At 35.8% G+C, this 26,658-nt stretch overlaps 1 long non-coding RNA gene across 1 annotated transcript; it reads right to left on the bottom strand.

Annotated features, from left to right (window-relative positions):
- Positions 1-3,033: 3,033 nt before the first annotated feature.
- On the bottom strand, positions 3,034-7,828 carry LOC149933310 (uncharacterized). The gene is made up of 3 exons (XR_016472821.1): positions 4,874-7,828; positions 4,028-4,090; positions 3,034-3,164 (listed from the first exon to the last, which is right to left on the bottom strand). It is a non-coding gene; the product is annotated as an uncharacterized LOC149933310 (long non-coding RNA).
- Between the last annotated feature and the right edge of the window lie 18,830 nt (positions 7,829-26,658).

Below are 26,658 nucleotides of genomic sequence, written 5' to 3'. Positions count from 1 at the left end.
CAGGGTTCAATCCGCATAAGTCATTTAATTTTTTTTAACTTTCCAACAGTATTAAGAAATATCAATTAATTACTAAGTTATGCAAAGTCTTATATAATCCTAATATTTTCCACTTATTCAATATAATAATTGTGAAAAATTTTCACACTTCTTTAATAATTCAAAATTAAATCTAATATTATTGGCTATGTTTGAGAATCATTAAGCTAAACTAAAATAATGCTAAAGGACATTGAAACGAAACTGGCTGGTCACCTTTGGTGAAATTAAAATAAATAACATTGAGATATTTTTTATTTTTGTTCAAAAGCATGTAAATGATTCAAACACCCAAACATGGTTTGGCCAAATTTAATATGAAATATGTCTGTAGAATGAGCAGTGGCATAGCTAGGGGGTGGGGGCGGCCTGCCCTGGGTACCACCCGTCTGGGCGTGATTTGGGGGTGACACTGCAGGCCGTGAAAAAAATAAAAACTTCCACAAACTAGAGACTAGTAGCCTCACCATGATATCCACCCCGGGTGTCACCCATGCTAGTTATGCCACTGAGAATGAGGTTAATATACTTCCATGGATATACATGGGAATAGGAACTTTTCTTCAAAATTTTTTTGAGAGGCAGAGCTACATTGTCTGCTTGTTTCTCACAAAACCATTATGTATGAATAGCGTGTACGCCAATGCACAGGAATAATTTGTAAACAATTAATGCTATCATGAACAATATTTATTAAATAACTTTCAAGTAAATAGGTGTGTATTAATTTAGACCTCAAATATGAATTGGAAACTATAGACTATGTATATTACTTGAAAAATCCAAATTGAAATTTAATTCTACTAGAACACTCAAAGGGGGTGAGAAATTAAGTTAAGAGGCTTACTGGATTAAAGACATTTAAAAAATTTATACATCATTGGGCTGAATATGTAGCTATAGGGTATATGTTTATAGATTCTTGGTATTGTGTAAAAACAGTAAACTTTTAGAAAAAAACAACAAAGTTGTGCGGATTCGTTAAAAGTGGAGCAAATTAAAGAAATTGTAACTTTAATTATCAAACCTTATAGTAAGTTTTTGAAATCTTAATTCTTTGTTTTCAAACTTTATCTTCATTTAATGTTATCATAAGTAACAGAATTTCAATAAGTATGACACTTCCTATTGCTTTAATGCTAATTTTCTAAACGAACCTTTTTTCGCCACTGAAACGTACTCTCTTCAAGCTGTGATCGCTACTTACAGTTTTGGATGACTACTTTATGATAAAAATTTAAGCCTAATATCGGAGAGCACAGTCTGGAGTTGCAAGGGGCTTTGGCTTTGAAGCCCGGGTGTGAATCACACGTGATAAAAAAATGAGCTCGTGGCACCGAGAAACACTATTGGAAACCAGATATTTCGACTTAGCGGAAGTCTCGCATATTTTAGACACTAGAGGGCTCTGTGCTGAGAAAACATCTTGATTACGCAATAAATATGAAAATCACTTCGGTTGTAAATCTTGTTAATTGTAATACTTATTGTTATTATGTTACGGATGATGTTATTCCTAGGTAATTCTGTACTTGCTTATTTCTTTTGCCATGCAAATGTTTTGGATAAAAATCTTAAATATTAGTTTATTATTTTCGGAATACCTAGTTCTTTTTTTTCAACTTAAATTCAGACATTGAAATTATTTTTTAGTTTTAAAAAATTTATTTGAAATTTCATTATTTTATTTGGCAAATTTTTGTCTAGGTTAAATTCACATTTAACTACCTTCTTTTTTCAAAATATTTTCCATTGATGAGCTCAAGTTCCTGTATTAATGAGTTAATTTCTTGATTGATTACTTCTCATAGAAATATGGCAGCCAGTTACTTCTATAAGGAAGTTTCCACCCCTGACTGGGGCCTGAAGACTTACCTTTTTAGCTCAGTGAATAACCAATGTAAGTGGATTTTTAGGCATATGGCTTAACCTTGAAGAATCCAATTTCAATTGCGGTTTATATTTTTTTGCATTTAAAAACATAGGCCTAAATGTTGGTCTCTTCTTACTTTTTCGCGTTTAACTCAAAATATTTGTTTTTTTGCAAGATTAATTTCTGGTTAAATCAAAAAGCCCACTTTTCTTTGGATAAACTGTAAAATCCTCCTCATGATGATATTTGTTAAGGTGAATTAGTCTTTTTAGCACCTTTTGCTCTGCAATTATAGAAAAGCCGAAGTTGGATCCACAAATTGGGTTAGCCCCAACCTCACCATGCAGATATAGCTATCAAATGTCGCAGCATGTCATAAACAAGTAGTATATAATACCTCAATTAATAGTGACAATTATTCTCTAGGTCAGGATTTTTCCGTAAAAGAACTAAATAGGAATAGAGTGGAATTTGAAAAAGTTTATGAATCAGAAGGTTTTTCAAAGAAACTAAATGTCAAGTAAAATACATTTAGATCGAGGAACGTAACTTATTACTAACACACATTTCTTTAGCACCATTTAGGTTAAAGTTGGCGCTAACATTTCAAATTATAATTTTTTTTATCAAAAGTCAAAATTTAGGCCAGAGATTCCATGGGGCTCATCAGTACTGTGTAGGAACTCTGGCTATCCTCGGAAATCTGCCAATATCAGTAAAACTAATAAACATTCAAGAGTGCAATATATGTGTGCAATGGACTGCTCACATATAGGGCACACTGAATGTTTATTATAACAATTTTGCATTTCAATAAATTTTCCAGCTAATATTAAAAAATCCTGATAGCAAAAAAAGAAAATAAAAAATTTAACTTATTTCTATAATTTTGTATCTATTGTACAATGTATGAGAAATTGAAAATAAAACCGTATCCAAAGATATGAAATCTACATTTTATTTCGAAAGACAGTTTGTATCAATAATTTTTACAAAAACCATGGATTTTGAATACAATTTCAACTGAGATTATTAGGTTCTTCCAAGGGCAAAAAACATTGCTTTAGGGAAGGGTCAAAATAACGATACAATTTAGTTTAAAAGGAGTGTACAGTCTCATTTGCATGTTAAGCCAAAATTATGCCTTATATATACAGAATTTAATTGTGGAAGCACAATTTGCTTTGGTTAAAAAAAACATTACTTCCAATTCATGATAGCATCATCTTTCTCATGAATTTTGTAAATCAACCTAAAAACAAAGGGAATTTTAGGAAATATAGCAAGTACAGTTGGAGAAAATGGGCAAGGCTTAAACTAAGTTGAATGAAAAACATTATGGTTCTTTTGTGTGACATGGGGATCATGTGTGGTGCCAAGTTTACATATTGATAAATAATCCATGCCTGTTTCTATTGTAATAATTTGAGCCACACTAGCTTCCTTTAGAGATTATAAGTGTGTACATATAATTTACTGCTATTGTAAATAGTGTACGCTATATACTGAGGGAAAAATGAGCCAGTCCATGCATAGCCGATTCACAATATTTAGGTGCAGTAGAACATTTGTAGTTACCAAAAGTAATTATATATAGTTTTTACTTTGCTTAGAGACTTGCTAATATTTTTAAATGTAAAAGCTTATAACAATAAACTTACTAAACAAAAAACTTTTGTTCCCCCAATTGATAAATGAAGAAGTACAACTCAAGAAATTGACCTATAATATTAATATGACGATCTTAAAAATATTGAGACTAGCAGAAGATATATCCTAGTCATTAGATGGTATGTCTAATAATATTGTTTAATATAATCAACAATGAAAGGAAAAGGATTTTTTAGAGGTCATGCATTTTAACAAACTCTTCTAGAATTATCTAATATATTATTGCTTAATCGTTTGAAGCTATTTTTTTCCATGTTTTAGTTTGTGTAGTCAGTTTAATTGTTAATAATTAGGCCTAGGTAGAATGCTATCAATGCTAGCTCTTAGCTAAAATTTAGACTAATGTGGAACTATTCCACAACTCAAAAAAAATTCAGCTTAAAACTTGAATCCTTAGTTTCATTGCTATATCTAATGATGTGTTAAAGTAAAAAAAGGTTGGACCATTATGACATCAGTTAACAAAACCATATGGAAAGACCCTGGCCCCTTCTGGTTATGGCCATCCTGGAAAGAAAAATAAAATTGAAAGAGGGAAGTCCCTCCTTGGATGCTTTTGGTTATTTACTTCTGGTAATGATAAGACTGAAATATTATTAAATTCATGCAAAAATTGTAAATACCTAGAGATTTTTCAATAGTTTAAATTTCTCTATTTTCCTTGGAAAACCTTCTCACCCATTTCACGTGTTCCTATGGCTCAATTTCAAACAAACTACCTCACTAAGTGTATTGCTGACAATGACCCTAAAGGCTCTTGATATGAATGCTCAGTTTACGGCCTTTCCACTACCTAAGGTATTGATCAAGACCTGTGCTTGCTCAAAAATGTTTTCCTGGTGCTCATTCCTGCACAAACATACCTAAGTCTATCACTTGATCAGTTGAAGGGTGTTGCTGGTGCAGCAATGATTCCTTGCAGATTATCTTTAACTGGAAATACTAGTTGACATGTATCTGTAGTTTAATATTTACAAGATTTTTACCTACTACTAAACCTAATTGGCTTCAAGAAAACTAACTGAAGTACTAGTTGCCAAGATGAAAGAAGGCGGTTTTACCTTATTCCATATGCTATAAAAAAAATTATCCTCTTAATGGCAAGCCCTCTAAAGTCATTTAATTGAAAACATTTAAGTTCCAAGCTATAACTAATAGCACAAATATTCATGAGATTAATGAAATAGCTATACAATCTAAATTGATATATGACTGAATTCTTCATTCATTTTATGGTTCAATGAGTACATCTCTAGACGTAAGTAGTGAGAAAAAGTTATAAAAACATACCTGCATCTTTCAAGTTATAGCCATAAATTTTTTTTCAGTGGATATTCTAACAAAAAATATTCTTTCAGGTATAATGAGAGCGCAAGATTTGTAGTATTAGTTGTTTTTCAGCTGGCTGCTGATAACTCAACTTCTTTTGACCTTGAATTGGAAATTTTGCGCGCTCCTAGGTCGAAAAAAAAGTTTTTGTTTTTATGAAACCATTTTATATACATAGAAATAGCTATACCCACAATTCTCAAGCGTAATTTATCGCGTCAAAAGACTGGGATGGAAATTAGCTTTTATTTGACTCGATTTTCTCATTTTCATTAAGAAAACGCCCTCCGATTCCGAGCGCTTTTTTGATAACTTTGGTTCATTTACTTCTGCTACTACATTATTTGTATAAAAATAATTTAACCACAAAATATTTTGCATAAGTAAATTTTAATTTTTTAAAACATACATGTTTTTAAAGTCGGTTGCCATAAGAAGTAAGAAATCCAATTTATTAATTCACACAAAGAACATGTAATACATTAAAAAACAAAAAAAAAACAAACTTAAGGCAGGGAGAACAAACAATCTCCTAGCGAAGTGCCCAGAGTTTGTGTTGAACACAGAATGAGTTGCCTCTGCACTGTGATGGCAAGGCATTGCTAAAGGAAACACACCACCCGATTTGACGACCTATGGAATGTATCAAGGCAAGACTATCCAGCCCAAAAGATCAGATATTTTAAATGGTGACCGCAGTGAAAATAAACTGATTAATTAAGATCAATTTACTTTCATAGCTGTTTGAAAGTAGATAGTTTTTCCTGCAAAACCTAGAGGCTAAATTTCTTTTCAGTTTCACTACAAATGTATATTGTACCAGTTTCCAAAAAGTAAAAAACCATTACATTTAAGGGGAGTTAATATAAATTATTAAAAATAGTATTACAGCATTAGCTTCAAAACTAAAAAAGAAAACAAATTTAAACAATTTTTTGCTACAAAAAACAACTTAAAACAGATAAATTGAGTTAGTGGGTTTAGAAAAAGATGAAATTTCAGAACTTACAACATCATCAAAAGCTATTTATTAATCTTACGTCTTATCACCAATTTTATTTTTCAAAATTATTTAACACTGCATTTAGGAAAGGTATTTGGAAACTGAAAGATATTTCTATCCTACAAGGTTATTAATATTTGGTCAAATGAAAAGAGACTTAAAACTTCTAATATTTGGTCTGCTACTTTCCTCCTATTTTTTTATTATTGGCAGTATAAGTTTTGATTACTTTTTTGAAATGAATTGAAAAGTTTTGCACATAATAAAATCTATTAAGATGCCCTAGATTAATTTTGTACATCAAGTGGAGTGTAAGAGAAAATCTACCAGTTACTAACACTATACATTCCATTCTTAAAGAAAACACACTACTAACATTATAAAGATCGTTTCCATTTTATCTTTCTTTATATTCAACAAATATGCTTTAAAACAATACTGTGAAATAATAAAAAATTATTAATTATTGAAATATGGCTTTAATTTTCCATAATTACTATTTATGGAAGAAAACATTTTTGGGCTATTGCGATTGGTGAAAGCAAAGTTTTTTTTTAAATAATTTTTCACTATCTTATTAAACACCTTCCATTTAAAAAAAATTAATTTATTAAGCTTTAAAATTATTCAATTTTTTAATCAGTTAAGCTAATACCCAAGGCACCAACTAGGCCCAAGTCATCAAGGAACTTATAATGCCTTTAAATCAGGTGGCTGGGTTACAATGCGTAGGAGGGTGGTGGCAAGCCCTTCATACCATGCGAGCCAACAGCTCCCTACACTTACTATTACCATTATCCTCTAAAAGTTTTTACGGAAGGGGAAACCAGAAAACTTGGCATAAGCTTAAGCATTTCAAATTGATTACCACCTGATTAGCTCTGTTATAAAAATATTACATATATTACACATCAAAAGTTAATGAAAAACGGCATTTAGTACCCAATATAATGACGATTTACTTTTACTGGCAAATAATTATTAATAAATAGAGGCTAAGAATGTAGAAGTTTCCAGGAACACAAAAAATTACATGATAATTCAAGTTTTACTATGCCAGTTGACCTTGGCACACATAATACACTTAAGTAAAACAATTAGCCTAGCTGATTAATATTATTATTATTATTATTATTATTATAGCCATACTAGCAATGACACATTTTTGTACTGCTTGGTATTTTATCTTAATAATAATGAAGACTTTATTGTCAGGAATTATTACAACAGACAAGGATCTCCCCTGCAGCATAGCTGATGATTTCCAAGGGATCCAAGATAATTTAATTTAAGCACTGAAATTGATATATTTTACATATTTGCAAGAAACACATTACTGAGAGTAATAAGAAGAATAAATTAGTTATTGCATTACAAATTGCACGTTTGAAGAGACATATCCATAATGTCCCGAATTTCATTTGGTAGGCTGTTACACATATTAATTCCCCTACAGTTCAGGGAGCTATCCGGAAAATTATAATTTAGTGTTTCAACAAAGAAATTTCGTTAGCTGGCTCTTTTTTATATTATAGTTATGGATGATAGTTGGCATGCGAAAGAATTCTAGAATATAATCCCGTGCGAGTTCCTTAAAGATAAGATGCATAAATATTGCTAGGTGCCTGTTATGTTTAACTTAGAGCTTTTGATTGAAAGAGTGTTTACCCTTACCAAAAATAAGTTGTCTAGGAACTACTTAAAAGTTGATTTTAAGTTGGTATTTACTAAATATGAACTAAAAACCAACTAATTAATTACCAACTTAAAGAAAAAAGTATTTTCCCACCAACTTAATAACAACTTATTATTTTGAAGTATGCTGACAACTTAAGCCTACTTAAAAAACCAACTTAATATTAAGTAAATGTGTATACCAAATAAAATCCAACATAATTTTTGGTAAGGGTTGTTTATTGAAATATGTTGAGAACTTAAGCCTACTTAAAACCCACTTTATATCAAACTAAATGTGTATACCAACTAAATACAAACTAAAATACAACTTATTTTTTGGTAAGGGTCTGCAGTTGATGACCTCCGTGAACATCCAAGTATAGTTTTACAGATTGCATTTAATTGATTTTGTAGTATATTAAGTTTAGTAGTCTTTGCGGAGCAATAAAGTAGTAGTCATACAGAGGTGGAATTATTGAGCTAACTAAAATTGTTAGGGTAGCAGTATCTAGACTTGCAATAAAAATTTGCAGAGGTTAACGGTAATAGTGAGTGTAGGGAGCTGTTGGCTCGCGTGGCATGAAGGGCTTGCGACCACTCTCCTAAGCATTCTAACTCGGACACCTGTTTAAATCCCTTACCAAAAAATAAGTGGTCTAGTAACTTGAAATATGCTGACAACTTGAGCCTACCTAATACCAAGTTAATATCAATAATAATGTGTATACAAACTGAAATAAAACTTATTTTTTGGTAAGGGTTGGAATAAGACAGTTTTTTGTGATCATAGTGCCAATTTTTTTTCCTGCCTGCAATTTCAAAACTCGTTATTTTACGCTTTCGTGTTGGTGCAATAATGAGTTAATGTCGCGATTTAAGTGCGAGTTGTTGAAAGAATACCACACATTACCAAAGATGAGCCAACGTGACACCGCCGCGTCTTCTGATCTCTCAGCCTTGTTGAACAAATTTTTTAGAGACGTTCACTATTATAGTTACGAAGATTATATTAAGACTATTTTAAAAGATCGTAATTCAAATGTCAATAATATGCGCATAAAAACAGAACTACATGTACATGTATTTAAAGTGGTTTTTTTGGAACCGGCGTAGTGTTAACACTTTTACATGGTCCCACCCTTACCAAAAAATAAGTTGGATTTCAGTTTGTATTTAGTTTGTATACACATTATTAGTTGATATTAACTTGGTATTAAGTAGGCTAAAGTTGTCAGCATATTTCAAGTTACTAGTTGAAGGGGTAATGAGTTGTTATTCAGTTGGTAGGAAAATACTTCTTTTGCTAAGTTTGTAATTAGTTGCTTTTTAGTAGTCAGGAAGTTACATATATTATTTTTAAGTTGGTTTTAAGTAGTTGAATGTAAATGTCGATTCTGGTAGTTTAGTTTGGGTTAAAGATACATGGAATAAATGAGTTCAAACAGTGGTTAGGTTGAGAAAACTATACAATCAAATGTAAGCCTTTGTTATTTATCTTTGATAAATTTGTGCTTAGTTTCAAAAACTTAGTTTAGTTTTAATGCATATAAAATATTAAAAAAAATTTAGTTGTTCATAAAAAATTTACAAATTCCATTGAACATCCCTTACCAAAAAATAAGTTGGCTAAAACCACTTACAACAACTTGTATTTCAACTTGGTTTTCAGTTTGTATATGGGACAAATGCCTACTAAAAAATAACTTAAATCGTCTTTATTAATCAACTTATTTCCAACTAAACCAGAATCGACATTTACATTTAACTACTTAAAACAAACTTAAAAATAATATATGTAACTTCCTGACTACTAAAAACCAACTAATTACAAACTTAGCAAAAGAAGTATTTTCCTACCAACTGAATAACAACTCATTACCCCTTCAACTAGTAACTTGAAATATGCTGACAACTTGAGCCTACTTAATACCAAGTTAATATCAACTAATAATGTGTATACAAATTGAAATCCAACTTATTTTTTGGTAAGGGCAAAGAGATAACTAATGTAATGATGTGACTAAAATCGAAACGAATGATATGGTACAGATAATAAAGGATTAATATTGATTTTATACATGATTTGGTTCCATCATTAGTCATTAAAGATTTATAACTCCTAAATTTTTTGCACTTTTAATCTACATGGTTGTCCAGGTTGTTTTTGAGACTCAAAAAAAGAGAGTAACACAACTTCCATACCATAAAGAAACCTTTAAAACTTGCCACTTTCTATGATTACCCATACCAAAAAATAAGTTGGCTTTTAGTTTGTATTTAGTTGGTATACACATTTTAGTTGGTATTAAGTTGGTTTTAAGTTGTCAGCATTTTTCAATAAACTAGTTAAAGGGGTAATAAGTGGATATTAAGTTGGCAGTATGGTTTTAGTTGGTAATAAGTTGTTTTTATGTATGGTTTTAGTTGGTATTTGTCCCAAATACAAACTTAAAACCAAGTTCCTAGACCACTTAATTTTTGGTAAGGGTATGCTAGCGGATGACAAAGTGCACAGGATACCTCATTTCATTGTAAAAACGTGTATCACTACATCAAATGCATGGGTCCAAGGCAAAATGTTTTAATTTTTTCTAGTTCATTTTAAACTTTTGATTTTATCTAGCTCAATTAAAGAAAATATCTTTATTAACTAATAAACCAAACCATTGACATGTAAAAAAGTCATAATTGGGCTCTTATTTTATTCTTATCATATTTCTTAAGTAAAAATAATAGCTAATAAGAGCTCAAATCGCTAAACCACGCAATTTTTAAAGAAAAGTAGTACAGTCAGAAAGTCAACCCAGTCCTGGAATGAAAAATGCAGCCCAGTTAGCAGTGGTATTAACTACATAATCAACAAAGTGTAAAAAGCACAACTGAAAAGTCAGTTCCGTCAAGTCTTGGCCCATTATTGCATTACAAGATCAAATTGTTATTATTAAATACAAATTAAACTAATAATTATTTACATAATAAATAAAACTGAATTATTGAAATAATTTATTTTAGAAAGCAAATTTTAAAGATATCGCAAACTTTTGACTGAAATAATCACGGCGGAACCTCTAAAAGGTTGTATGTACCTGTGAAAGTCTGCTTCAACTCTGGCGGTAAAATAGTATTCATCCACCTACGAAGGGAGAGCCATAGAAATAACACGTTTTTTGGCCAAGAGCAAGACTTTTGGTATTACGTCATATCCACTTTTGGTTGCATCAATTAGTGTCACTCTTAAATAAGAGTTTATTTTAATTATTTCTCATGGATATACGTCAAAAAAGTTAAACATTTCTCATATTCTTAAATGCAACTTAAAACAATGAAAGCTAAATACCAATGACTAAAAAAGGCTAAGTCTTCAACATCATAACCATAGGCGTATTCACACAACCAACAATTTTTGTCCAACATTTTGGGTGACAACAGCTTTAGAGTTCAAATTCTCAACCAACTTTACAAATTCCATAAAAAGCTGATGAGATTTCATGTGTTAACCTCCAAAGAAAATTACTCACAATTCTCAAATAAACACCTTAACTGCAAAAAAAAATACATCAATTTACATTAATACAAGTATAACTGGTTATCATTTAGTGTTGTTCCTTCCAAAATTTATTAATTAAAAGACAAAGCCAAACAATATTAAAAAGTGAACAAGAAAAGTGTATTAAAAAGTAAAATTTATTTGTTTTAAATAAGTGTATTAGCACAATTAAGTAGCTAGTTTTATTTTAATTAATATCATTAGATTTAAATACTAAAACCCAAGCATCAACTACAAAAATCTGTCCATTCTTCAAGACATGGCCAACCAAAGCCTTTGTGAGGAGCTTAGATTGCAATCTATACTAAACTCATAACTTATACTCTAACAAATAAATATCAAATCAAACAAAAAATCTTATACTTCATCAATATATTCACTAAAGAATTCAAAGTTCATAATGTATATTCTTTAATTCTACGCTCTATAAGCTCACATTTAATAAAATTAGTGATTTTAAATTTTATATCATAAAATGACTTCTACATTCAGCCAAGTTAAAATTCTGTTTTCCCGGTTCTTACAGAATTCCATAAAATCGGAGCACAATTGTTTAAGTAAATAGTAAAAATAAAAGGAATTGGATGAAGATGGAATTGGATGAAGACGGAATTTGTTTAAAATAAGAAAACGTAATTGAAGACAAACAGATGATCAGAGGATTTGAATATGAATTTAAGCAGCAGATAGTCTGAAATATTTTAGGCCCGCCAAATCCTTTTAGATCTTGTAAGCAAAAGAAAAAATTAAAAGTCCATCATCCATTTTTTTGCACAGTTTTTGGGACTTTGGGTACCGTTTTAGCTTTGAAAGTCAAATTATTATTCCATACTTTTATAAAATTTAATAATGAAAGAAATTTTAGATAAATTAAATATGTTTTGTTCTAGAAAGTTTTTCATAGCTCTAAATAGCATAGACTTGTGGGGTGGCGGAGTAGTTAGCACTTTCGCCTCGCAGCAAGAGGATCCGGGTTTGATACCAGTTTGTGGCTCTGGGTGAAAATTCAGAACAGCTCCTGCGTTGAGCTTGCAAGTTCTCTCCCCACTGGTTTAAGGGGTTTCCCCCCCGAGCTCTTCCGTTTCCCCTTCCATTAGAACTTGTTGAGGTTAACGGTAATAGTTAGTGCAGGGAGCTGTTGGCTCGTGTGGTATGAAGGGCTTGTCACCACCCTCCTACACATTGTAACATGGCCTTGGGCATTAGCCTAGTTGATGATGATTATTAAATTGGAGCAGAAGCTAAATTGTCAGGGTTGTTTAAATAGTGCTAAATTTCACAGTGAAATTCTTTAAAATAGTGCTAAATATGAGATAGAAATAGTTTAAATAGTGCTAAATATCACAGGGGAATTGTAAGGGTTGTTTTAACAGCGCGATATTTCGGAACGGAATAAGAAGTCCACTTTCTTTGCTCATGGAAACAAAAGAGATAAAGAGAGCTAAGAAGTTCTCGGAAATTAGAAAAAGACTTCATTATTTATTTGATAAACAAAATAAATAAATACCAATATCAATTTGAAATTGGCCATTTATAACTTTCAGAAAAGGATGGAAACCATGAAAGTAATCTGGTCTGTTGCCTGCTCTCTAGTATGAAGGACACATTTTCAGTATAATTTCCAATATCTACTATGTGTCAAAAATTAACACACCCCGATGTTATATGTTTGTATCCATACATTATAATATGGGTGATTATATACATGTAAGTTTACATGTATCAGTGTGTAGATAAAACTAGATATGTATGTAACTTCACATAATGATTATAATATTGGTGAATATATCAGAGGGGACGGTAGTCCCCATAGCAAGGTCTGGGAAAGTGACTAGCTTTTCGAGACCGAGCTAGTATTATCCCAAAGCAACTAAGTGCTGATTTCAGCCCCTTGAATCTCCTCAACCACTCAAGAGTAGCGAGACAAGAAATATACCATTGGAAAGACCAGGCGCATACGACAAACATACAATAAAACAATAAATGTAGCGCTGTTATGCTAATAATGCGACGTAGTTCAAAGATAGCCAAAATGTCAAAAAAAAAAAACTTTCATCTTCTTCTTGCAGATCGCTCTAGAGCAAAAAGTACTTATTTGATTTGCATAGAAATTGGTGACCACCTTCCACCTGCTTTCCCATTGTGGCATTCCAAAGGATAAGTCTCAGTGTCTAAGTGTCGTTGAGTTAATGAGGAAAAACTTTAGCCCTACCACAATATTTTATCAAATGTTTGAATTGCGTCCAATCAGAACCTGTTTGTTTCCGTGGTTTCGTGTCTCCGCTATATCTACAAATGTATTATCTAACGATTTAGATCTATAGAAGGCTTCATCACTTTTCAATTTAATATACATTTTGATATAATAAGAACAGCTTGTCATAACTCCCACTATATTTATTTAGCTGAATAATTTGAATACATATTCAATATTATTTTTATTTAGCTGAATAATTTGAATACATATTCAATATTATTTTTATTTAGCTGAATAATTTGAATACATATTCAATATTATTTTTATTTAGCTGAATAATTTGAATATTCAATATTATTATTAAGACGTGCCAGGTAAGAAATTGTAAAATGGTTAGCATACTTTTGAATCTAAAATCATACAATTTTCCCCTACACGTTTTTTAGGAGGGGGGCGGGTTAGCTTAAACTATCTATTGTCTCAAAATTATTTAATTTAGGATCAGATTTCCAAACCACAAAAAAAATTATCTCGCATTGTCTAATTCTTTTCTAGAGGTGCCAATTATGTTTTTGAGAGGTCTAGGTCCCAATTTCTCAAAGTGTTGGGATGATTGTTTGTAGTTTTAATGGGAATTTGTGTTTTTTACAAATAAATTTCCTGACACAAATATGCCTATAACTTTAGTATAATTTTAACTATAAATCTACCTGAGTGGTATAGTGGTTAAGGTGGGGTGGCAGCAGTGACGGCGATCCCGTGGGGGCTCTAGGGCTCAAGCCCCCAAAGGGAAAAACAAACAGGGCAGAGCCCCCACAGAAATAAAATTGAGAAGAATAGCAATCAGGGAAAAATTTATAATCTCACTGCCTTTATTTACTTCCGAAATCAGTCTTTTTACAGAAGTTAATTTGAGATTGCAGATGCGAGTAGCATTAAGATGATATAACCGTAAAATTGATTTCGATAGATTCGTCCAAACAAAATTACCTAAAATACCTTCGTAATGTATTTGCCCCAGAAAGGCTTCATTATCTATCCATGCACACAGATATTTTTCTAAAGATATTGACTTAACTTTTATTATCAATGTATTCATTGACGGATGAGATATTAGAAAGACTTTATTAAATATATATATATAGTACGAAAAAGTTTGAGCTGTACATTTTCTTGCTTAAGTTTTAAGTATATGGATTTTTAGATAAAAAATTAATTGCTTGTGCCTCCACAGAAATGTTTTCCGATCGCTGCCACTGGGTGGCAGAGTGGTTAATAGTTTTGGAACTACAAAAATGTATTAAATCTGGCCAAAAACCTTAAGGTTAAAATTCGCAAGGTCCTCTATTCTATTATTATATATGGGCCTGTTCATAACTCTTGGTAAAGGAAAGCCCACATATCACGCTACTTGACATCACATATGCTAGACCTTGCGCGACCTTTTTTTTCATGATTTGCAAGATCTATTTTAATCATGAAAAAAAAAGGACGCACAAGGTCTAGCGTATTTGATGACAAGTAGCGTGATATGCAGGCTTTTATTTACCAAGAGTAATAAATAAACAGGCCCATATAGAACTTGTCCATATGTCTAATTTAAGACCTTGCCCATGGTTTGATTTCAGTACGTTCATGGGCTGAGACATTAGGATGTAGTGTTGGGCAGAGGACCTTGCGAATTTTAACCTTAAGGTTTTTGGCCAGATATATATATATATATATATATATATATATATATATATCTGGCCAAAAACCGTAAAGTTAAAATTCGCAACGTCCTCTGCCCAACACTACATCCTAATATATATATATATATATATTAATTATGTCAGCAGGCAAGCAGATATTTAGTATAATTTCTGCAGCCTCTCATATTTTGTTTATCATGGTAGCAAGAGATAATGCAGAGTTTGGAGCTACCTAAATTCGCAAGGTCCTCTGCCCAACACTACATCCTAATATATATATATATTAATTATGTCAGCAGGCAAGCAGATATTTAGTATAATTTCTGCAGCCTCTCATATTTTGTTTATCATGGTAGCAAGAGATAATGCAGAGTTTGGAGCTACCTAACTTATTGGTTATGGTAATTTTATATATCTAGTAGTTTTATTTATGTGTATGGGGTTCGAGATCCATCACGTCGAGACACATAATTAGTACCAAAAATTTAAATTACATAGCAATAACGAGAAATACAGAGTTCCTTCCAGAACTGGGAACTGAGGGCGATAGCTTTCAGGTGCTCCGGGAGATAATTTTAATCCAGGACAGATGAAGGGAGAAACGAGTGCTTCCGAGAAGCTAGGTAAAAGCCTGGCAAAACGAGGGATGTTGTCCAGCACCCTCTCGGGGTCTGTGCCGAGAAAAAATATCATGGGATAAGGGGACCAGAGCGCTGCACGTTTTGTGAATAACACTATTCATGGAGGGTGAGCCGCCTAACACGTCTACGAGCAGCAAGGGTAGTCCAGTTGAAATTTGTCAGGACTCGAGTCATGCTGAAGCTCCACGGGAAGCTCACATTTGTTATAATATGAATAAATATGCATGCTCACAAGGCGCAGGGCATGCCATTGGAATATTTCAAAAGAATGAATGTCGCATGTATTGTTGGGGGACCATACTGCCGAGCATTAAGTTTAGACCACTAGAGTTTTTTTGGCGAAGGAGCAATGCGCAAGGTGCATAAACCAAAGAGCTCTCGCAGCCTGAGAGGTAACTCAAACCTATGTGGGTGCTCCATTCCAGAGTGTCAGTGATGACCACTCCAAGGTAATGCTGAACGAGGGTCCATCAAGGGTGTAAATGGCATTAGTAACAGGACAGCCTTGTCAACGGAGAGACAGGACTGCACACTGGGAAGCGTTGAGTGGAAGATTGCAAGCTATGCTCCAATTATGGATGCTATCCAGGTCATCAAAAAGGATAACCCCAAAAAAATACACATAAGTGGATAATAGGTGTAAATGTCGTAACCTGATACTTTTACTTCAGGAATTTCCCTGGTTTTATGTTGAAACACACAGAAAACTATTATTTAAAATATGAATAGTTTTTGCAAAAAATCCCAAATAGGTCTCTAGCCATTGAAAGAAAGGATAGGTGGGTCTTTTCTGGAAGTGTTCTTAAAAAATTAAGTGAGCCATGTTACCTTCTTAGTGTACATAGAGTACACAAAATAGACATTTTACCATCTAAATTAGTCGTTTAAAGTTAACTTTAAAAAAAAATCGATTAATTACAGTAACAGTAAACAACAATAATTTTGGGCCTTGGCCTTATACACATGGCGCTGACTAAAACGACGAAATAATATCAAAATTAAACGAATTTATCACTGAAATATGGTCAATTATTATTAAAATACATGATTTATAATACCATTCCGTTTCCAAGATTAATTAGATTAAATATTACGCTTGAAAATAGGTTATAAAATCCTACTATGCCAAGAAAACGTCGTAGGCCGCTTTAAAATAAAATAGCAGACAACACTTACGACGAACTCTGCAGCCAAACAAAATCCATTCGTAATCCTTTACCCCTCCACAGCTTCCACAATACAAAATTGTAATCATGGTTAGGGTCTGATTTTCGGAACATTTCATTTCTCAACATATGGCGACTTTAGAAAAAGTATTGCAGACGTTATCCGAAGCAGGCCTCACAGTTAAGGCTTCAAAAACTAAATTTTGTCAGGAGGAAGTTCTCATTTTAGGACACTTAATTACGCAAGACGGTATCGCCGTCGATCCGTCCAAAATTACCTGTATTTCGGGTTATCCCGCGCCTAAAACCGTTCGTCAATTGCGTCGTTTTCTGGGTATGGCCGGGTACTACCGGCGCTTCGTTCAATCTTTCTCTGACATAGCTCACCCTTTAAATTCATTGTTAAAGAAAGATGCCAAATTTCGTTGGGGACCCGCGCAGCAATCGGCGTTCGACGAGTTGAAGGGCGCCCTAGTCTCCGCTCCGATAATGAGTGCGCCAGATCCTAGCTTCCCTTATGTCATTCAGTGTGACGCCTCGGCAACCGGCCTTGGTTGCGTCCTTATGCAGAAGAATAAAGACAATGAATCAGGCCCGATGCACGTTATTCACTATGCTAGTCGGTCGCTTAACCCAGCTGAGCAAAACTATTCCGCCACAGAGCGTGAATGCTTAAGTATAGTTTGGGCCCTAGAAAAATTTTGTCCTTATGTAGAAGGCGCGGAATATGACGTTTGGACCGACCATTCGTCATTGCAATGGCTGCTAAAAACTAAAAATCCCACTGGCAAATTTGCGAGGTGGATCGAAAAACTTCAAGCGTTTAACTTCCCAATAAAATACATTAAAGGCAAAAGTAATGTCGTAGCTGACGCGTTGTCACGCATTCCAAGCGCAAATCAGTCTCTGCCGGCAGATTCTGATGGGTGTGTGACTGTAGCTGAAACCTGCGATACGTCTGGAGCTAGCGATGGACTTATTGAGTTAGATAGGGAGGTCGTAATCGACCATCAGTCTAAGGACCCCAAAATTAAATTAATTAAAAGTTTTTTAGAATCTAGCTCGTTACCAGCGGATCGTCTTTCTAGTCGGTGGGTAAAAAGGGTCGCTCCCTTGTGCGAAATTCAGGATGCCATAGTGCATAAGCTTATAGAAGCCCAGCATAGTTCTGGTTCTGATTTCCGAATTTTAGTTCCCCCGTCTTTAACTAATACGGTCTTAGCAGCGGCTCACGACATTCCTAGCAGCGGTCACCAGGGTGGAGGTAAAACTCTCGCTCGGGTGCGAAAGGCTTACACTTGGGAGGGCTTAACTCGAGACGTTCTCCGTTATGTAAGTTCGTGTAAAGTTTGTCAAGCCCACAAAAATCCAAACACCAAACCTTTAGGTCTATTACAATCCAGTAAGATAGTTTCCCCTTGGGACGTCATTGGTATTGACTTAAAAGGCCCATTTCCTAGAAGCCGTAAAGGCCACACTTATATTTTAGTCATAGTCGACTATATGACTAAGTGGGTCGAGGTATTTCCCCTCAGGCACCCTACCACTAAACTAATCGTTGAGAAATTGGTGGAAGAGGTTTTTACTAGGTACGGTCTCCCAAAATCTGTAACCAGCGATAACGGGGTTCAGTTTGCTTCCAATGTAATGAACGCTACCCTAGCAGCTATGGGGGTGAAACAAAAATTTACGTCATTTTACCATCCGCAGCCAAACCAGGCTGAACGAATTAATTGGAACCTATCATTCATGATAGCGTGTTACGTAGAGGACTTTCACGATGTGTGGGATGTCCATTTGCAAAAATTCGCAATGGCAATGCGTTCGGGTTTCCACGATTCAACCGGTTGTTCTCCCGCGTTACTTACTCTAGGGAGGGAACTCAGGGAACCCGGAGAGCCATGTCCAGGCCCAGATGCCCTTAGCAATATCGATGTTCAGCTTACGAAGGAAGACGCTCAAGATCTAGTCAAGCGCTTCCAATCGAGACTTGGCATAGCTCAAGCAAATTTAAAGGCTGCTCAACAAAAACAGGCCCATTATTATAACCAAAAACGTCAGGATATTGAATTTGAAGTAGGTCAACTAGTCTTAAAGAAAACGCATATTCAGTCGTCGGCTGCCAATAAAATTTCGGCTAAGTTAGCTAAGAAATGGGATGGTCCTTATCTTATAGATGAGAAACTCTCTAAAGTTACCTATAGGCTTAAAGAATGCAATTCCGATAAAGTCTTAAAGGGCACGTTCTCCATTGACCAACTTAAGTTGTTCCATAGTCGCGAGGACGAGGTCCCTACCCAGTTTACGGAAAAGGCTAAGCCACAGTGCTCCGAACCAGTTAATCATAGCGAACATCCTATGGTATTACGTTCGCGTGCTAAATCTACCTTCGATCAAAATTCTTAGGGTTTTAATGTAGATGTGTGTACATAGATATCGGTGTAATTTTTTTTTCTCCTTTTCCTTTGAGTAGTTAATTTTAGTTTTTGTTAGTGTCCTCTCGGGTCTTTCGGAACTGGTCATGGGGGAGTGTAACGATCTTTTATAGTCGTACCATTTTTAATTGCATAAAAATATATATTATAATATTGTAAGTTTAAAAATAAAAATATTCCAAGTGAAAATATAAAATATAGGCTTATCACAGATATACGGAAAGAGAGATGGGCTAGGTCGTAGGGGGGTCCCCTGGGTTTCTACCTCGAGCGTCCAACGATTTCCCGTGCATTGTAGTAATTCTGTGGAATGCTTGAGAAATAAGTTTTCCTTAAGTAGATTTTGACCGTGGAAGATTTCCAAGGGTTTTTCATGTATATACGATATAAAGTGGGTTTTTGTAAAAATGTATCGGACTCACCTGCAAAGGTTACAAAAGTGGTGAAATGTGTTTTAAGATTTTCCATAAACGTCATTCGACCTGGTCACGTGACCTTAACCCGAGATTTCTTAAACGCGCTCGGATAAAGAAACGAAAAAGAACTGTCGTGAACTCCAACGAAACCACTCGTCTCGCAACTGTACTCGCCACCCGAAAAGGGTTAGTCGTGATGCGTCGTATTAAGACTTTAAACACGCGGACTTATTAAAAGAACCGTTAAAAAAAGTGAAATGTGTGCCGTCGAAGTCATACCTAACAGTGGACTCTTCATTGGATTTATCACCAAGTCATCAGACGGGAGCCACCGAAACTATAACGATGAGTAGAACCTAATTGTGGCGGTAAACCGCATTCTTAATAAGCGCACTATTTTAATGAGTGATATCACTTTGTAAGGAGGTTACCTAGTTAACATATTGTTAAACAATTACATCTCTATAAGGAGCTCTGTATTTAGTAAGAATTCCATAAGGAATTATTAACTGTAATCCTCTAGTTTTAATTAGTGACGTGAATAAGGGTTAACCCGTAATTTTAAATTATTAAATATTGGCCATATAATGTTAGGATTCAAAGGAATATTCCTGGGGGTTAGTGTATAAGTTAGCTAGTTTGAAAAGTATTAATTGGTTAGGGTTATAGGATTTGTTTATTTTGTATTTGCTATTTCATTAATGATATTCAGTTTTTATAATTAAAACTTGTTTAATTATTCACTTGGAAATCTTGCCCTTTTAATTTAATTACTTAGTTAATATAATTTAATTTTTATAATATGCCAACAATACCTAGTAAGTTGGTCGCTCGAGATAATTCTCGTTAGAGCAACCAAAAGATTGTTGCATAACTGGGGGTCCGTCCGGTCCAGGGGGGGGGGGGTGGCGTGTCCACAAAGCTCGTCTCTCTTTCGTATATCTCGTATACCGTAACTCTCCTTAGTAGGGGGTCTATTGTACTCGCGTTGAAGTCATTTTACGATTTTTTTTTAATATCTACACTCATAGCCACATGTCAATGTACATATATCTACGTTCTGCATGGTTTTTCTTATTCATGTCTCTATAGACAAATATTTTATTTAATATTAACTCGGTTTGGAGCCTTGTGGCTTCGTTCACCTTAATTTGCTTTACGTCGTATGAACAACTTCCATCCTAATTGCGCGCCCGATTTGGGTAAATTTCAATCTTGCGAGGCGTGCCTTAAAGACTATCAGAATCAATCCAGGTTAGCCCGCCTACACAATAGAACAATGCCTAAAAATCAAGATAGTAATAGGGATTCTGCTAACGCTGATGGGGATAGTGACGAAGATGCCCCATTACTTACGAGACAAGATATAACTACGTTATTCGCGGAGCTTAAACAGTTGCGTTCTGAGGTTAAAATATTACGTGAAGCCCAAGTAGCGGGGGGTAGCTCATTTCAAAACCCCTCCTCTAGCGTTACGGCCATTCCACCGGTTTCTCAACCTACGGGACTGTTTACAACCGCCCAATTGTCTAGCTTACCAATAATGAATTCTACGTTACCGCGAACCACCCCTGTAACTTCTGTAAGTTCCCAATTGTTCGCGCAATCTCAGCCTTTTACGCCTATTTTTAGTTTACCCGGCACGTCCGCTAATCAAACGTTTGGTTTAGGGCCTACTGTCCACTCCGGGGCTATGGGATTGGGACAAACTATGTACGCGGCGCCACCTGTCAATAAAAACTGGCTGCCTACGATGGCGCTTCCTACCTATTCGGGTCGGTTTTCCGAGGGGGGACCCAAAGATTTTTTAATCAAGGCCAAACAGCTGCTCCTTAGTCGCGGAATGCCCGAAGACGTGTTTCTCACCCATTGGCCGCCCGCTATGTTTACGGGTCCCGCTCTTGAATGGTGGCTTAAGCAGGCAAATATTACCACTTGGTTGCAATTTGAGCATTATTTAATGGAAGAGTTTTCTTCGCAAAATAATGATAACATGTCCCTAGAACAGATAATGAATTATAGGCAAAATCCAGGTCAGTCAGTAAGCTCCTATGTTGAGAAAATGCAAGATTTGTTTTCAGGGTTACTTAGACCTCTCGAGGTGCATACGCAATTGAGCATAATTTATAATAATTTGCTGCCTAATTTAAAACCCTATTTGGCCCGTAACACCTATGCGACTCTTCGAGATTTAGTGTCAGACGCTACCCGTACTGAAATAGCTTTAAAAGGGAGTAGGAATGCTAGTAATACAACGAATAATTCCTATAACAATGGCCGTAATGGTCATTCGTCCAATAATAGGCCTACCAATTCTAATTCTCATTCGAATAACTCTCGAGTTACTAATTCGAATAATTCCAATAGCGCCCAAAAGCTACCAGTTAAAACCAACGGTGATGGTACGCCTATCGTTTGCCATCATTGTCAAGAATCGGGACATAAACGCCCAGAGTGCCCCAAACTTATTTGCAAGTTGTGCAATAAAACAGGCCATTTTCAAGATAGATGTAGCTTAGCGTCTACTAAACATCCTCAAAATTCCCAACAATGGTCGGGAAACGGGATAGGGGGGGTTCCGAAACCTCCCGCAAAGAAGTGAAGCCGTCCATAGTGGACCCAATAGGGGAGAGGGGTACAGTTTCCGTAGCTCAGTCAGGGGATAGTAATAATTTAAATTTAAAATTCATTAAAATTAAAATTGGTACTTTCGAATGTTTAGCATTATTAGATCCAGGTTCGTCCTATACACTTTTTAATCCCAATTTAAAGGAGCGCTTATTGTCTGAAGGCTGTACTTATAAAAATATTGATAAAAACCTAACAATAGCCGATAGCTCCTTAAAGGGTACTCAGGGGGGAGTCTCTGTTACTTTTACACTTCCCGGAAAAACTGTCACTCACGATTCTTTCTTTATGCCCGATTTACCGCATCCCTGTATTTTGGGTGTCGATTTTGTTTGTTTCTTTAAAATTTGTGTAGACTTCGCTGATAATACTTGGTTTTGGGGAGAAAATCCACGGGTGCGATATATCTTTGAGGAACGTTTAAATAATTGTCCCACAGCTTGTTTAATTTACGACATAGATAGGGAGGGGTTAGATACGGCTTTACGCTCTGCCAACCTCGACCCGATACTTAAGTCTAGGCTTTGCGAGGTAATTAAACCATTCGAACATGTGTTTTCGTTGGTACCGGGTCAAACCAATTCCGCGACTCATCATATAGATACGGGAGATACCGCACCTATCGCGCAACCGCCTTACCGCTATTAACCCGCCAAACAGGCCGACATGGACAAACTTATAGATGAAATGTTAGAATTAGGTCTTATAGAACCGTGTAACAGTCCTTGGAGTTCGCCTACTATATTAGTTTCAAAAAAAGATGGCGGTAAGCGACTATGTATCGACTATAGGAAAGTCAGTAAACATACGCGGAAAGATAAGTTTCCCATGGCGCGAATAGACGACATCTTTGATCGAATTAACAAGCCCAAATATATCTCCGTTATGGACCTTCGCGCCGGCTACTGGCAGGTGCCGTTGGATCCAGGTAGTCGCGACAAAGCCGCGTTTGTTACTCATAAGGGCTTATTTCACCCTACCGTTCTAATGTTTGGCTTAACCAACGCCCCCGGCACATTCCAGAGAATGATGAATATACTATTTAACCATTTAAAGGACTCTGGGGTTTTAGCTTATTTAGATGATTTGATAATTATCTCCGACACTTTTGACGAACATATGGCGACTTTAGAAAAAGTATTGCAGACGTTATCCGAAGCAGGCCTCACAGTTAAGGCTTCAAAAACTAAATTTTGTCAGGAGGAAGTTCTCATTTTAGGACACTTAATTACGCAAGACGGTATCGCCGTCGATCCGTCCAAAATTACCTGTATTTCGGGTTATCCCGCGCCTAAAACCGTTCGTCAATTGCGTCGTTTTCTGGGTATGGCCGGGTACTACCGGCGCTTCGTTCAATCTTTCTCTGACATAGCTCACCCTTTAAATTCATTGTTAAAGAAAGATGCCAAATTTCGTTGGGGACCCGCGCAGCAATCGGCGTTCGACGAGTTGAAGGGCGCCCTAGTCTCCGCTCCGATAATGAGTGCGCCAGATCCTAGCTTCCCTTATGTCATTCAGTGTGACGCCTCGGCAACCGGCCTTGGTTGCGTCCTTATGCAGAAGAATAAAGACAATGAATCAGGCCCGATGCACGTTATTCACTATGCTAGTCGGTCGCTTAACCCAGCTGAGCAAAACTATTCCGCCACAGAGCGTGAATGCTTAAGTATAGTTTGGGCCCTAGAAAAATTTTGTCCTTATGTAGAAGGCGCGGAATATGACGTTTGGACCGACCATTCGTCATTGCAATGGCTGCTAAAAACTAAAAATCCCACTGGCAAATTTGCGAGGTGGATCGAAAAACTTCAAGCGTTTAACTTCCCAATAAAATACATTAAAGGCAAAAGTAATGTCGTAGCTGACGCGTTGTCACGCATTCCAAGCGCAAATCAGTCTCTGCCGGCAGATTCTGATGGGTGTGTGACTGTAGCTGAAACCTGCGATACGTCTGGAGCTAGCGATGGACTTATTGAGTTAGATAGGGAGGTCGTAATCGACCATCAGTCTAAGGACCCCAAAATTAAATTAATTAAAAGTTTTTTAGAATCTAGCTCGTTACCAGCGGATCGTCTTTCTAGTCGGTGGGTAAAAAGGGTCGCTCCCTTGTGCGAAATTCAGGATGCCATAGTGCATAAGCTTATAGAAGCCCAGCATAGTTCTGGTTCTGATTTCCGAATTTTAGTTCCCCCGTCTTTAACTAATACGGTCTTAGCAGCGGCTCACGACATTCCTAGCAGCGGTCACCAGGGTGGAGGTAAAACTCTCGCTCGGGTGCGAAAGGCTTACACTTGGGAGGGCTTAACTCGAGACGTTCTCCGTTATGTAAGTTCGTGTAAAGTTTGTCAAGCCCACAAAAATCCAAACACCAAACCTTTAGGTCTATTACAATCCAGTAAGATAGTTTCCCCTTGGGACGTCATTGGTATTGACTTAAAAGGCCCATTTCCTAGAAGCCGTAAAGGCCACACTTATATTTTAGTCATAGTCGACTATATGACTAAGTGGGTCGAGGTATTTCCCCTCAGGCACCCTACCACTAAACTAATCGTTGAGAAATTGGTGGAAGAGGTTTTTACTAGGTACGGTCTCCCAAAATCTGTAACCAGCGATAACGGGGTTCAGTTTGCTTCCAATGTAATGAACGCTACCCTAGCAGCTATGGGGGTGAAACAAAAATTTACGTCATTTTACCATCCGCAGCCAAACCAGGCTGAACGAATTAATTGGAACCTATCATTCATGATAGCGTGTTACGTAGAGGACTTTCACGATGTGTGGGATGTCCATTTGCAAAAATTCGCAATGGCAATGCGTTCGGGTTTCCACGATTCAACCGGTTGTTCTCCCGCGTTACTTACTCTAGGGAGGGAACTCAGGGAACCCGGAGAGCCATGTCCAGGCCCAGATGCCCTTAGCAATATCGATGTTCAGCTTACGAAGGAAGACGCTCAAGATCTAGTCAAGCGCTTCCAATCGAGACTTGGCATAGCTCAAGCAAATTTAAAGGCTGCTCAACAAAAACAGGCCCATTATTATAACCAAAAACGTCAGGATATTGAATTTGAAGTAGGTCAACTAGTCTTAAAGAAAACGCATATTCAGTCGTCGGCTGCCAATAAAATTTCGGCTAAGTTAGCTAAGAAATGGGATGGTCCTTATCTTATAGATGAGAAACTCTCTAAAGTTACCTATAGGCTTAAAGAATGCAATTCCGATAAAGTCTTAAAGGGCACGTTCTCCATTGACCAACTTAAGTTGTTCCATAGTCGCGAGGACGAGGTCCCTACCCAGTTTACGGAAAAGGCTAAGCCACAGTGCTCCGAACCAGTTAATCATAGCGAACATCCTATGGTATTACGTTCGCGTGCTAAATCTACCTTCGATCAAAATTCTTAGGGTTTTAATGTAGATGTGTGTACATAGATATCGGTGTAATTTTTTTTTCTCCTTTTCCTTTGAGTAGTTAATTTTAGTTTTTGTTAGTGTCCTCTCGGGTCTTTCGGAACTGGTCATGGGGGAGTGTAACGATCTTTTATAGTCGTACCATTTTTAATTGCATAAAAATATATATTATAATATTGTAAGTTTAAAAATAAAAATATTCCAAGTGAAAATATAAAATATAGGCTTATCACAGATATACGGAAAGAGAGATGGGCTAGGTCGTAGGGGGGTCCCCTGGGTTTCTACCTCGAGCGTCCAACGATTTCCCGTGCATTGTAGTAATTCTGTGGAATGCTTGAGAAATAAGTTTTCCTTAAGTAGATTTTGACCGTGGAAGATTTCCAAGGGTTTTTCATGTATATACGATATAAAGTGTGTTTTTGTAAAAATGTATCGGACTCACCTGCAAAGGTTACAAAAGTGGTGAAATGTGTTTTAAGATTTTCCATAAACGTCATTCGACCTGGTCACGTGACCTTAACCCGAGATTTCTTAAACGCGCTCGGATAAAGAAACGAAAAAGAACTGTCGTGAACTCCAACGAAACCACTCGTCTCGCAACTGTACTCGCCACCCGAAAAGGGTTAGTCGTGATGCGTCGTATTAAGACTTTAAACACGCGGACTTATTAAAAGAACCGTTAAAAAAAGTGAAATGTGTGCCGTCGAAGTCATACCTAACAGTGGACTCTTCATTGGATTTATCACCAAGTCATCAGACGGGAGCCACCGAAACTATAACGATGAGTAGAACCTAATTGTGGCGGTAAACCGCATTCTTAATAAGCGCACTATTTTAATGAGTGATATCACTTTGTAAGGAGGTTACCTAGTTAACATATTGTTAAACAATTACATCTCTATAAGGAGCTCTGTATTTAGTAAGAATTCCATAAGGAATT

This window comes from Leiobunum rupestre, chromosome 8 (assembly GCF_980474605.1).
Source record: "Leiobunum rupestre chromosome 8, qqLeiRupe1.1.hap1, whole genome shotgun sequence".
Taxonomy (NCBI): domain Eukaryota; kingdom Metazoa; phylum Arthropoda; class Arachnida; order Opiliones; family Sclerosomatidae; genus Leiobunum; species Leiobunum rupestre.
This window is presented reverse-complemented; position numbering and strand designations above follow the sequence as displayed.